At 53.3% G+C, this 13374-nt stretch overlaps 1 long non-coding RNA gene across 3 annotated transcripts; it reads right to left on the reverse strand.

Annotated features, from left to right (window-relative positions):
* Window positions 1-2644: 2644 nt before the first annotated feature.
* Window positions 2645-10336, reverse strand: LOC311442549. 3 transcript variants are annotated; one of them, XR_014696735.1, is made up of 5 exons: window positions 10229-10336; window positions 7351-9973; window positions 4524-4633; window positions 3915-4123; window positions 2645-3804 (listed from the first exon to the last, which is right to left on the reverse strand). It is a non-coding gene; the product is annotated as an uncharacterized lncRNA (long non-coding RNA). The 3 variants fall into 3 exon arrangements; XR_014696736.1 differs by lacking the exons at window positions 7351-9973; window positions 10229-10336 and adding an exon at window positions 4748-6620; XR_014696737.1 differs by lacking the exons at window positions 7351-9973; window positions 10229-10336 and having other exon boundaries at window positions 2645-3030; window positions 3694-3804; window positions 4524-4732.
* Window positions 10337-13374: the final 3038 nt, after the last annotated feature.

Raw genomic sequence — 13374 nt, forward strand, 5'->3', positions numbered from 1 at the left:
TAGTTTTGGCAGAACTTCCTCCCCGTAGAGCAAACAAGCGTGCCAGTATTTACCAAAAGTGTCCTGAGCACCGTGTCCCCAACAGGGCTGGCCGCAGCACCTTGAATGGGAGCCAGCGCCGCTTGCTCGCTCCGGCGGACCGGCACGGCCCATGCCTCCTCCCAAAAATCCGGGGATGGGTTTTGGAGATCAAAACCCCACAGCCGTGAGCAGTGCTGGTGCAGGAGGTCCTGGGGACCACGGATGGGGCGAGAGCAGCAGGGGTGAGCTAGAAGCCAGGCAGCAAGGCAGACCCCAAGCAGCAACAGGTCTCTGTCCTCGGATGGGTTGCGCTTTGCCAGCTTCTCTGATTGTCTAAGCTGGAGCTCAAAGACCACGAGATGGATTTACGAGACCCGGGGACCGTAGAAACCCAAAGGCAAGCCCTGCAGCAGCTTGGCCAAGGCAGCCACTGGCTGCATTAGCACCTCGCTCGCAGCCAGACCACACAAACCCACGCCACCACTGCACCTCCCCAGCCGATAACCCCAAGGGCTGTGCTGGCTGCAGGGCACAAATCCCTCCCTGTGCCAGGCCCACGACCCCACCAAGTGCGGGGGCACCCTACAGACCCCACACCCTCCAAAGGGGTCCCACAGCCGGGGGCAGGCTTCACCACAATGCCTCCCAAAATGTGCAGAGGAGGCAGAAGAGGAGCAGCCCAGCGCGGAGGTGCCCGAGTTGCTGCAGCTCTGCCTAGCATGGGGAAGGCTCGCCGAGCTGCAGCTTGTTTGAGAGCGTGCTCCTTCAACGTCCTTTAAAGCACTTGCCTTCTGATTCGGAAGGGAGACTTTAAATAAAAATTAAAAGGCAAACAAAAGCAGTGTCTCCACTTAAAAGCCCTTTAAAGGCTTGGAAATGATTAATGTGTTTAAACTATAAACTGTAGCTGTTTTAAGAGGAGATAAATACGAGATCAAGCCTTCTGACTACACAAACAGTGCGAAAGCGTAAGTAAACAGCCATGACAAGTTTAGCACTCTCGTGGCGACGCCGTTCTGCACGGAGCGCCCGTGCTTCGTGCCACTGCCACCACCACTGGGGCACGGCGAGAGGGAGCTGCAGCGGACACCGACACGAGCAGGGAGCTGGGCACGGCTTGCAGCGAGGAGAAGGGAGCACCAGCACCTACAGCCACTGGGCACGCCGATGGTTATCGTGCAGGGCTGGCACAAAGCGCCCCCGCTGCTCGGAGAGGCGCAGAGCCTGCCCAAAGAGTAATTGCTGACAGCCGCCAGCTCCTCGCTGCAAATCCTAACGCTGCCTGCTCCTGCCCTGCCCACCTTGTTGCTGGTACCTGGTGCCACCACGGCACCCGCAAAGGTGGCCACTGGCACCTGCCCAGCCTCTTTGGAGAGCGACCAGAGCATGCAAGAGCATCGGCACTTCGTGCACGACAGCACGTGCCCATGAGGATCATGTCCTTAGAGTGCATGGAGCCCACACTCAGCAGCATCACCAGAGTGTGACGTTTGATATGGGAAAAGGGGTGGTAAAAGGGACAAGTGGACACCTGTGACCCATGGCAGGAAATTTCAACATCCCCAAAACACAAAACCCGAGGCACTCGTTGGCCTCTTTCATGTTAAAAATGCAGCAGAGACAGAAGGACCCCGGCATCTTCCATCCCCTGGCAGGACCACGCTGCTCTGCTCCCCAGCCCAGCCATCAAGAACGCATTCCTGCAGCCTCGGCAGGTGGTGAAAAACTCTGTAAGAGGGAGGAAGGAAAAGCAGCAATGACAAAACCATCTCTGCCACAGAGGAGCGAAGATCCTTGAACTCCCTCCGGCACCAGGCACCGCGTCCCCCAGGGAGGCTCGCAGTGCTCCGCCTGGCAGCTGAGCGCAGAGCCCACTTCTGGAGCCTCCGAATGCCATTAGCACGAGCTGCCTTGCTGCCCAGCTCCCTCCGTAATTGAGCCGTGCCCTGGAAACGCCAGGATTTACATTCGGGTCTTGTAAATACCCCAGCACAGCGATGCCGCGCTGCCCCTGGAGCTGCTCGCGCTCCGGCTGCGCAAAGCAATCCTCAGCGACCTTGTGAGCGCTGCATCTCCCTCTGGGGCTTGAAATCAATTTCTCCCCTCAATATAAGAACTCCTCGCCCTCTGTTTTTCCCTAGGAGAAGCACTAAAGCTGCTCCATTCAACCAGATCTGCTCCCTAAGCCCATTCTCTTCAAGCCCCACCATGTGTTGGAGGAGGGAAGGGAAGGGAAGGGAAGGGAAGGGAAGGGAAGGGAAGGGAAGGGAAGGGAAGGGAAGGGAAGGGAAGGGAAGGGAAGGGAAGGGAAGGGAAGGGAAGGGAAGGGAAGGGAAGGGAAGGGAAGGGAAGGGAAGGGAAGGGAAGGGAAGGGAAGGGAAGGGAAGGGAAGGGAAGGGAAGGGAAGGGAAGGGAAGGGAAGGGAAGGGAAGGGAAGGGAAGGGAAGGGAAGGGATCGGCCTTCTCTGCTGGATTCCCGTGGAGTTCACTGGGCCATTTAGCAGGTACCTGTCACTTCAAACCCCGTGGATTACGCAGACAACAGGAGACAAGCCAGGGTAATGCTGCTCGTAATCCTGTGTATGTTCAAACACGTCGACGGCTAGATAAATAGACTATTTAATTAAACCAACAAGTCACCGTTTATTTTCACATCACAATAGGTTAAATGACTTTTTATTCCCATTTTCCATATCAACAGAGCAGACTTTTTGGTAATAAAAGCTAAACTCTAATTAACAGCTGGTGTGGTTGTACTTGGCAGCATTGTGAGTAATTCAGCACAAAGCAAACACATTTTGCTATAAATGGCTTCTGATTGCAGAGACCAAGGTAGGAGATGTCAGGGAGCCAGCGCCAGCTCCCTCCTGGTTCCCGTTTGGAGACGTTGCGACAGGACCAAGGGCGAGCTGAGAGCGGGCACTGCCCCGGCCAGGAGGATGGAGGAGGGAAGACGGCTCAATCAGGGCCTGGCTGACTTCAGAAGCGGCCCTGGAAGAGCAGCAGTGCCTGCAGACGGTGCCAAAATCCCCGTTTGCCCCTTGGGAAGGGCAACCCGCACCGCGTCCCGGCACCACCCGCGCGCGCTGCCCCTGACAGCTGCCCCCCTCCCTTCCCCTCCCTTCCCTTGCTGCTTCTGGTGATTTATACAGAAATATCGACAGGAGCTTCAAGTCCCCAGCCATAAAAATTATTTGAGATCAATCTCGCCTGCTTCCCTCGCTGATTTCCCCAGCAGGCTGCCTCGGCGGTGATTTAAACACCGCGTCCTCGCCCGGGGCCGTATCGATCCCCCTGCTCCGCCAGGCAGAGCGCACGCACCCGACGGCAGGAGGCAGGGAGGGGGGCCCATAATTCGTCCCCTGCAATGTGGCAGCTTCCCCACCACACACAGGAGGCATTTAGCACGTTGGAGCAGAGGGGAGGCTTCACCCAGGGCTGCCCCAAGAGGGTTTTGAGCCCCCAAATCGTGGCACCGGGGAGAGGTGGAGCTGAGCGTGGGGTTTTGGGCACCTCCTGGGCTCCTCTCCAATTTCTGCTGCCCTTGAAGGCCACGGAAAGGGGAACGTAATTCGGTGATGTTTCACTGCACTGCAGGGACAGCCACCCCCGGATCAGGCTCGCTTCTCTTCTTCCTGCTCAACAAGCTCTTTATTTTTTTCCTCTGCTCACCTTGCATTTGCTCGGCTTTGAAAAGGTGCCAAGAGAGAACAGGGGACCTGCCTTCAGGAGAGATTACCCGGCCTCGACCAACAAGGCAATGCTTTTAGAGAGACATCCGCTCTGCTGAGTCAGAAAGGCGAGCTCAGCGACGAGAGTCAACCCGGAAAAAAAAAAAAAAAAAGGGCAGAAAAAAAAAGAAAAAAAAAAAAGAAACAAAACCAAAGCAGCACCTGCATTTACTTTGTGTGACCTCCAGCTCCGTCTATCGCTCGTGCAGAATAAATACGGAGGGGAGGGAAAAACACCGTGTCCTAAAGCAAACAGCAAGGACAAGCTGGATGAGAGTATTTAAGCAGTTATTAGAGAGCGCTTGATTGCAAACCTTGTAGGAGCCCCGCAGCACATGTGATGTTTGTTTTACCAGCACTTAGCAGCTGTCCTGTTAAGGAAGAGAACAAAGTGTAGGTGTTATAAAGTCAATATTGTTACAGGAAGGCGTGTGACAAAGGTCCACCGAGCTGCAGTTCAGCGAAATCACTTTCTCATCGGGTTTATACAGCTTAGCTGAAGTTTATATTATTTCCCCGAATTACTTCTCCAGATGTGTACGACGTGAAAGATTAAGATCATAGACCCAACGCCATCATTTCCACTGATGAGATTAACGCGGCTTTTTTTGTTGCTGCTTTTTTTTCTTTTTTAAATCTTAACCAGAAGAGGGGTTTTTGGGTTGATTCGTGTTCAAACAGCCCAAGTTTCTGCCTCGCAGCCCAGCCCCGCGCCAGGCGCCGAGCTGCTCTCTGCCCCCCTTCCCCTTCGTCCCAGCCCCAAGAAATTACCCTTGAAGCTGAAATCCGTCCCCTTTATCACTGCCAAGAGGTGAGCTGAAAAGGAAAGGCCACAAATCCCACTGGCATCTTCTTGGATGACTGGGCACTAAATAGCAACCCTAAGAGAAAAAAAGAGAAACTATTTTTTGCACCTGGCCCGTGATGGCTTTAAAGCCTCTCCTCGCCCGCGTCTCCTGTCCCCAGGGCAGAAATCTTCCGAGTCGCTACCCTACCTCGAGTTTTATTTTAACACTTCCCTTCGGGCTGCCAAGCTTTCGGTGGCCTTTGCCAGAAACGAAGGCTTGCAATAAAGAGAAGAAACTCGCGGAAACACCCATGCCAATAAAATGAATATTTTTCCACTATGAAAACGTGTCGGGGGCTGTGACTCCAATCACGTAGGAGGAAGCTCTCCTTGCCTTGGAGCACCCCGGGCAGGGCCGCGGGGTCCCAAAGCCATGGCACAGCACCGAGAACCAAAAAGCACTGCCCTCGGTTCCTGCTTCCCCGATGGAAACCCCCGTGGCAGGGCCCTTTGAGCTGTGTGTACTTAAATCCTGCTCTGCTGCTGCAGCCCCAGCTTTGTGCTTCCAGGAGGGAGGATAAACTTTATCCTTATTGCAGCTATTAACCTCTGCTCGCGAGGACACCAGGGGTAAATGAGTAACTTTTCATTTCTTGGGTAACAAGAAGATACACAGCACTGTCGCCAATGCACACTGAGAAGTGATTTTATTTCCATACGTGAGGGTAAACACTTTTTTTCCCCGCCCCCCTCTTCTTTTAAACACGCTGGTTATTTTTTTTTAAGCAGGCTCCCCGTTTGCAAATTTTCACGTTTTTTTTATTAGGTAGGAATATCCATCAGGGGGCTGGCGCCCGCCCCAAAGCAGAGCCACAGCTTTTAATTGGAAAAGCTCTCATTGCAAAAGCGGAGGTGGCACAGGCAGAGCCAGGGAGGAAGGTGCAAAGCCAGCCCTGACCCCTCCTGCACCTCTGGAAACGCCGTCAGCTAGAGGCTGCCTTCCCCTGCACGCATCATTTTGGGATGAAGCCGGCTGCAAGCCCTGCCTGGAACAACACCGAGGCTTTCCCAGCCCTGCTGGAGGATGCTCAGCACCCCGAGCGCATCTCCCCTCCCTCCCCGTGCTCTGGGCATCTCAGCAAAGGGCACGGAGATGCCAAGGAGCTGCTCTGAGAGGCACAGGAGGAGAAACGAGCCTGAGGAGCCGAGCATTTGTTCTTTGTCCAAGCCTCGCTGCATTTTCCTCCTCCCCTCTGTAAATAGCAGCTCTGCCTTGTTTAGAGAGGCGCTGTTGACATTTTGTTATCGATGGTAATGTCGATTTGATAAAGTTAATTACTTATTATTTGGAATCGCCTTCGCCGTGAAGGTTGGATTCATTAAAAAGAGCCCAACCTCTGTTTAACCAGGAGGGTCGGAAAGCACCTGGAGGGGCTGGGGGAGCCCAGCACCCCCAGCCCAGCTCCCGCGCCGCGCTCCAGCCCCTCTGCCAGAGTTTATTACCACAACAGATGAAAGCATTAACGGACTAGAGCTAAGAATTCCCAATGCAATAATGCATTCAGCTAGGCCGAGCTCGAGTAAATATTTACTTTGTCTTATTTTTCAACTGAATTTCTTAAAGTGGCTGAGGAATTATGCTCTCCAACGCCGCTCGTTTCCAGCCTACGGCACAGCCCCCTTGCTGCCCGCACCCACTCTCAGATCTGTATCGTTTAAGTAGTTTTATTAGAGCAACATTTGGGTTGTTTTTTTGTGTTGGTTCGCTCCAACTGTATTTCTTTTAAGCCTTGGAAACCCAAAGCCTTGCAGAACGCTCACGCTGCCAGCTGCATTCCTCAATTTTCAGCCTCCTCTCATCCACTCCCCACCCGACAGCCTTCAGATGATTTGAACCCCTGCATTTTAGCACAGCCCATGTTTATCACACAGGAGAGCACACCTCCAGCAGCATCTCCAGCACAAGTCCAGGGGCTGTGACATCTCCCCCAGCAGCACAGGGCTGAGCCCGTGCCCTCCCCTGCGCACCAGGGGGCTGCGTTCGGCCCCTCTCGCCCTGCCCGTCCCTTTCCATAGCGGGCACCCAGGAGCAGGTCCCACTGCACCTTCCACCCTTCCCTCCTCAGGGAGGAGTTGCAGATTGAAGATATCCACTCCTGGTGGCCCTGAAGGTCCCCTAGAAGCAGGACTCAAGCCCAAGTGCCAGGCCCAGACCCCCACCCGGAGGCACCCCGCTCTCCATCCCCTCCGGATCCAGGCACGACGCATTTCCTAGCGAGCGCATCTCCTCCCTAAACCCTCCCTGCTGATCAGATGTTGCTAACCCACAGCAAAACACTTCCTTAGCAGACACCCTTCTCCTTACACGGCCATCTGAACAATTTGGAAGATTCCACGCTAAAATAATCCAGAAATAGGGCAGAGAAAGAGAATCGCCCTCGGTTTGCACACCCAGAGGTTAACGCCTGCATAACTCACAATAGGGAATGGATTCTCCTGGTGGCTCCAAGGCAGGAGCAGTCCCTTCGTCCCTTCTGCATGGCCAGGAGCCTTTCTTCGTGCAGATCTCAGCCCACATGGTGCTGGAGCACTGAGCCCAGTGGGTGCAAAGCAGGTAATGGGCGTTACAACAAACGCTGCCCAACCCCACAGGCACAAAGCTAAGCACCAGTTATCGCACAAGAGCCACGCTTAATTAGGCACGCTGCAATTAGTGCTGGTAGCATCACAACAAGATCGAAGAGGGAGCCTGGGCTGGTTGTGAGGAAAGGTGCAAGCGTCCGTGGGGACATCTGACAGCATCGAGCTCACCATCAGCGCCTGGATAGGAACCCAGAGAGAAGGATGCTCATCCGGGACCCCTGTGCTTCTCTTCCAGCTGCCCACAACAGAAGTTTTTCCGTTTCTCCCTTTTTTCCACCTTCTCACCCCAAGGCGCATCAGCCTCGTGCTGTCAAAGGTCGCTGCTCCCGATGCTCCGTGCGTAGGAGCCTCAGCACACCAGGGAGGGCCGGATTTGGGCAGCCTCCGGGCAGACACGACCCCCACCACCATCCCACGAGGCAGATGAGGACAGAAGCCAGCTCGCTCAGCGCTCGGAGCCGCCTGCCTTCCCTCCTGTGCGTCCCCACGTGCTGCCAAGGCTGTCAGAGCCGAGGAGATGCGTTTCGCTTTGGACACCGTTGGCTGTCAGCGGCTTTCACAGGAGCGGCTTTCATCTTCTTGCACCAGCCAGGCAGGAGCGTCAAACGCAAACATTTAAGCTGCCAGAGCTGTGAGTTTCCAGCAGCACAGAGCCACGATCCATCCTCCTACATCCAGGCCCTGGGGAACTCACGTGCTGAGAGCACCACCGGCACGCGATGAAGCGCACGAAGGTCTCCATCGCGCAGGACTTCCCCGGCATGGCATGAGGACACGGAGCTCTCCTTTCCCCTCAGCATCTCCCAGCACCCTCGTTAGCAGCTCCCGGTGTTTTTCCTGTCATTTTTTTTTTAGTCCCCAGCTGCTGGTGGCTCCACAGCCTGGGCCAAGAGCACCATCTGCTGCCCCACACCGGCTCCACGCCGCCGGTCACACCGGTGCTGATGGGAGCCACCAGGCTCACCCCACTGCCTCCTGCCCCAAACTGCCCTGGTTTGCTCCCAGGCTCTTGCTGCCTTCCTGGAAACCCTGGAAAAAGGCAGGAGGCAGCCCCCAGGCAGCTCATCCCCATGGAGCTGCTCCTGCCCTGGCAGCCCTGAAGGATGGAGCAGCAGCGGGGGGCTCCCACTGTTCCCCAAGCCTCCCACATACCCATTTGCTGGGTGATGTGGCACAAAAGGCTGCGAGGACTTGGCTCCGTGCAAGGGAAAGACAAACCCAAGCCCCATAAGCCACCAAACGCTGCAGAACCCTTTCCAAGTAGGGCCACTTTGCTTCGAATCGCCCCAGGGTTCGAGATTTACCAGGCGAAGCTGACGTTGCTTACCCCATGTGTTCTTTGTAAAGGTTAAGGCTCTCCGAGGCAGTAAGGGTTTAGGGACTTCGCCACGACCCACTCCTCCACATGCTCATTTAATTTAATTTCTCTGGCTTTTGTCTGCAGAACACCTTCTACCCCTTTCAACAGCAAAGAGCCAAAAGCCCAAAGCTAATATTTATGCCTCAGATCTCCTTGATGATGCAATCCAGTAACAAATCACTACTTAAATAATCCAGCCATTTAATCATCCAGAAATGTGTAGAAATAAGAGGATTAGCCCTCCATCCCAGGGAATTGTATTTTATGGACTCTCGGTTTTTCCTAATAAAACAACAAGAACAGCTCATGGCATTTTCAAAATAAATCCAAGTATCCAAAGCTACAGAATAAGCAAGCTGCTGGAGCAGGGAGGAGAGGCTTCTTCGCTGCTGTCTGAAACAAAACTGCTCGCTAATTAAAGAGTTTTCATCTGACTTGCAGATCAAGTTGTGCGTTTAACTCCTGTGCCTCCAGCCTCGGGGAACTGAGCCCAGCTCTTTGCAGGGGGCTGGCACGGCTGGGAATCCATCAGGGCAGGGGAGAGCGGCTCCGGCCAAAGGAAAGGACAAAACTTCTTTCCTCCAGCACACAGCAGACGTTCTCCTACTGCCCCACCACAAGCTCTGCTCTACCCATCTTTTTATAGGCGCTCCGTCCACAAAGCTGAATATAATCAGAGACGGTGTAATTTTAGCATGCGGGAGGATTATTTTTAACAGCATCTGAACTCCACATAAATCAAGGCAGACACTGGAGACAAATGCTATTTCTGGGAAGTCGCTCGGTGGAAAAAAAAAAAGCTCGTTCCTTATGTGCCACTGGGAGCAGAGCCCCAGGCTCCACGGCCGGAGCGAGGATGGCCACCGAGGCTGCTGCGGGGAGGGGAGGTTCCACGGGGGGTGTCTGCATGCGAGCAGTTCTTCTCCTTCTACAATTTCAAGAGGGTTTTACTCGTGCCTGCCAGGATTATTGCTTATAATTATTCATGCTGGGCTACGAAGAGCGAGGCTTCTCCCCGAAGAATAGCAACTCCAAGTCTAATTCCTTTGGGCAATCTAGAGCTTATTGCTGCAGGCTCTGAAGAGGCAGCTTTTTTCCACCTTCCTACCCAGCCCCCAGGTGCCACTCACACGCCCTGGCTGCCAGGGGGCAAGCTGGGGAGCTGGAGGCTGCCCCTCGGCCGTGGGCCACCGCAGGGCACCAAGCACTGCCCTGGCAAAAAACAATAGAGGCCACACACGCTCTGCAGTCATCTGAGTTAGACACGACAGAGGAGACCACAAAAGGGAGTGGAAAATAGAGCAGAGTTCCCTGAGGAAGCACGTCACAGGCCAAAATGATGTGGCTGCATCTCGGGCACCCAGCAGGAGCCGTTCCCTGGTCCCAGCCTCTGTCCTGGGGATGTGCTGCTAGGGGCCAGGCACCTGAAACCTTGATGTAAGACACAAAAGAAGAGAGAGGAGGTTTGATAGGAACTGAGCATGACTCCAGGGTGATGTCTCAGCCCAGCACGTGTCCCTGCAGCCCATCCTGCCTGCCCAGCACGGCAGGGACAAGGCAGCAGCACCCAGCGCCCGTCAGACGCTGCCTAAGCGCAAACGCTCTGCGCTGCCTTCCAAGCAGAGGAAGATTTCCACCTCAGACAACCCCCGTTAGCCCCCAGGCAGTCCGTTTCGCTGGCCGTACCTTTGATCCCTGTCTGCAAATAGCTTCCACCCAGAAGATCTGCGGAATGACAGTCCCTGATGGAGAGGCCAGGCTGCGAACAGCTGTAGCCACTCGGGTCAGGGTTGGAGCATGTTAGCATGCAAGTGCGAAGCACGCACAGGAGCTGCCAGGTCCAAAAGCAGACAGGCTCCTCCGTATCAGCTTTTTCATCCCCTGCTCACTGGCAGGCTGCCTGGCGTGCACAGGCTGAGTTCAGCCAGAACACTTTTCACAGGAGCAGAGTGCAGGCACCTTTTTTTTTTTCCCCTCCTCTGCAGAGCACTTGGCAAGAAGAGCCGGCAGGCTAGTGAGGTAGGCAGTAAAATCCTGTTAACTTCACTGGGAAGAGTTCAGCTAATCCTACAGGCTTCTGGTACTTACATGCTTAGCAGTGATTCACTGCCACAGACGCAAAGGGGCAGAACATGACCTGGAATGAGATTGGTGTCCTGAACTTTCATACCGTATCCTGACCTGTTTTGAGACGGCAGATTTCAGGCCAGCCCTCGTTCAAGAACAGATCAGCTCCAGCTCGCTGTGAGAAGTCTGTGATTTCAGGGCTGAGCCCGCATATTATTCTTCTGCTTTTCATTACTCAGCAGAGGCTGCGGCCAATTAATGCCAAGAACATCCAAGCAACACAGGCAACAGAGCCCAGAGCCTTCACCTTCTGCCAGTAGGAAACTCTGACGTTTCGGTACTGGCAGGAAGAACGGGCAGCATTAACTGCAGACTTCAGCTCATTGTGGGAGCAATTTGTTACCTCAAAAGGTAAACACGAATTCAGCTGAGCGAACTGCATTTAAAACAGCATTTGTCAGTATTTCCAAGGCACTTAACTGCAAGCAAACCGACCAAGATTCCTCTCTGACACCAGGCTTGCTCACAGAGCATCCACTGCTCAGCAGTTCTCCCCCAAAGAGAAGCTGACTTGAAGTCCTGAAATCCCACCGGCTTCTAGCTGCACAAAACAGGAATCGCAGGAACAAGACTTGGAACAAAGGCCTCGAAGAGCTGCTTTCACCAGAGCTGCTACGAGCCTCTGCGAAACGGAGTGATGCATCCCACTGGAACAGGGTCTGATCCTGCTTGCCAGCGGAAGGGCTGGCAGAAACAAGAACCTGCAATAAAACCGAGAGCTCTGAGAGGAAGATGCTGGGGAAAATAAGTTACAGATTTTCCATTTAAATTAAAAAAGAAAAAGGAATCTCGATGTAGCATGTTTTTGCACCACGCTGGCTGCTTTGTCTCCATGAACCGAGCTCTCCTCGCAGCAGGTTCAGCTCTCATTACAGAGAGGCTGGAGGGGCAGCTGACGCCTGCGTGCACAGAGCCCACTCCCCTCCAGGCAAATATCCCTGCTGCCTACAGTTAGTGGCACCCTAAAAGATGTCCTCAGCTTTGGAGCCCCTGCTTGGACAATTAAAAAAATAAATAAATCAGGGCTGCCCCCTCTAAATCTCACCCCAACAGAAATTTGGGCTTCAAGTTTCACTCCAAAGGGCTACTTTATCTGCAATCAGTGCGAAGCTTAGGGGAAAAGCAAAGGCAGGCATAAGCACACACCAAAACTAAACAAAACCCCAGATTTCCAAAAGATTAAACGTTTTTCCCAGAAGCCCACCTCCTACACAAAGGCTTTTCCAGCCTCGCTGACAGGAACTGGTAGAAGCTGGCTCTGGCCAACATCAAGCAGAAGGCCTCATTCAGCTATTTCACAGAGGAGCATTGGTACAGGCAACCCTCCTACTGTGTGCTGCTGTTTGTTTTAACGCTTCCCACTGAATGTCAACGGAGACTAAAGAATGACAAGTACACAAAGATACCCACAATAAATGCCAGCCCTTGTTAGCTGAGTAAATTGTGTGCTTAGCTGAGTCTTAGAGGAATCTTTGCAGAGTAAACACCGCCAGGGCTATGTACTAGAGTAAATATGTGAAGAAGACGCAAAGACATGAAGAACGACTTCAGAGGAATGCAATTGAGTGGCACTGAATGCGATTCCTCTGATGGAAAAGCGTTGCTAGAACTGGGCCAGGAAACAGCTTGATATGCAATGAAACCCTACCGCCGTTGCTAGCGGATGAGCCCCTGTGTCTCGTCTCCTCCTTCCAAGCTGACGAGCCTCGAGTTCCATCCAGAGGAGCACTCTGGGCTCTGTGAAGTTCAGTTTCTTCCCAAACATGGACCCAGAGCAGCTTGCAGAGCCAGTCCTCACGCATCATTAGGTTTTGCTGTTCAGAGTTGCCTGCTCTGCCCAGCACAGGATGCAATAACAGCCTCTGGGTAATTAAAGATGCGACTATTTAAGATAGGAAGGACGTAAAGTGGTTGTGTTAGCTGCACAGGGGGGGTGACCAGTCAAGACTTCAAGCAGCACAGCCCAGCCTTCACCTCACCTTTGAGTCTGCTCAGAGTTAGCTCAGGCCTCACGGGCAGCTCAGGTACACGGAGAACAAGTCCCAGGCTTGACACAACTTGTTCCCATGCCGCCACCTGCCTCAGCGCTGTCAAGGACACACATCCTCTTTTGCAAGGTCTTCTATTTGCTGTTGATTAACCTTTATAATAGGGACGAGGTGGCTGCAGCAACTATTTCTTCGTGCTTAACAGCACGCTCATTCAAAACAAGAACTTTTGTGCTGAGAAAAGCTCTTGTAAAGCATTGTGCCACGATACAGAACTTGGGAAGGACTCACACGCTTCAGCCACACATCCTTTGCCACCAGATACAAAAGACAGCATTTGGAGAGCCGGTTCTGAATGCCTCATTCACATTGCTTTTGAAGCAACCTAGAAGAAGCCACATACCGCAGCTAAATATTGTCTTTTACAAAGTTCTGAATATTCATTTCTCACGTCTCCCTCTCGGGTTTCCCCAGTAACACTTCAATCATTTATGCTGGTGACAGAACGATTCAATCTACATCAGAGAGATAACATCTTTGACAGCTTGCTCATCATTAATAGTAGATTAATTATTTTAGTGCTTGCAAAGGAGTTAATTTAAACACCAGAAATAGGAGCATGGGCCTTATTTAAGTTTCTTTCATTGTTACTGCTGTTGGCTGCCCTTCCCACCCTCCCACTGGGTTGCAGTGGATAAGGCAGGAGATGGGTGGCAG

The sequence above is a fragment of the Aythya ferina genome, assembly GCF_964211825.1.
Source record: "Aythya ferina genome assembly, chromosome: 11".
NCBI classification, from domain to species: Eukaryota; Metazoa; Chordata; class Aves; order Anseriformes; family Anatidae; genus Aythya; species Aythya ferina.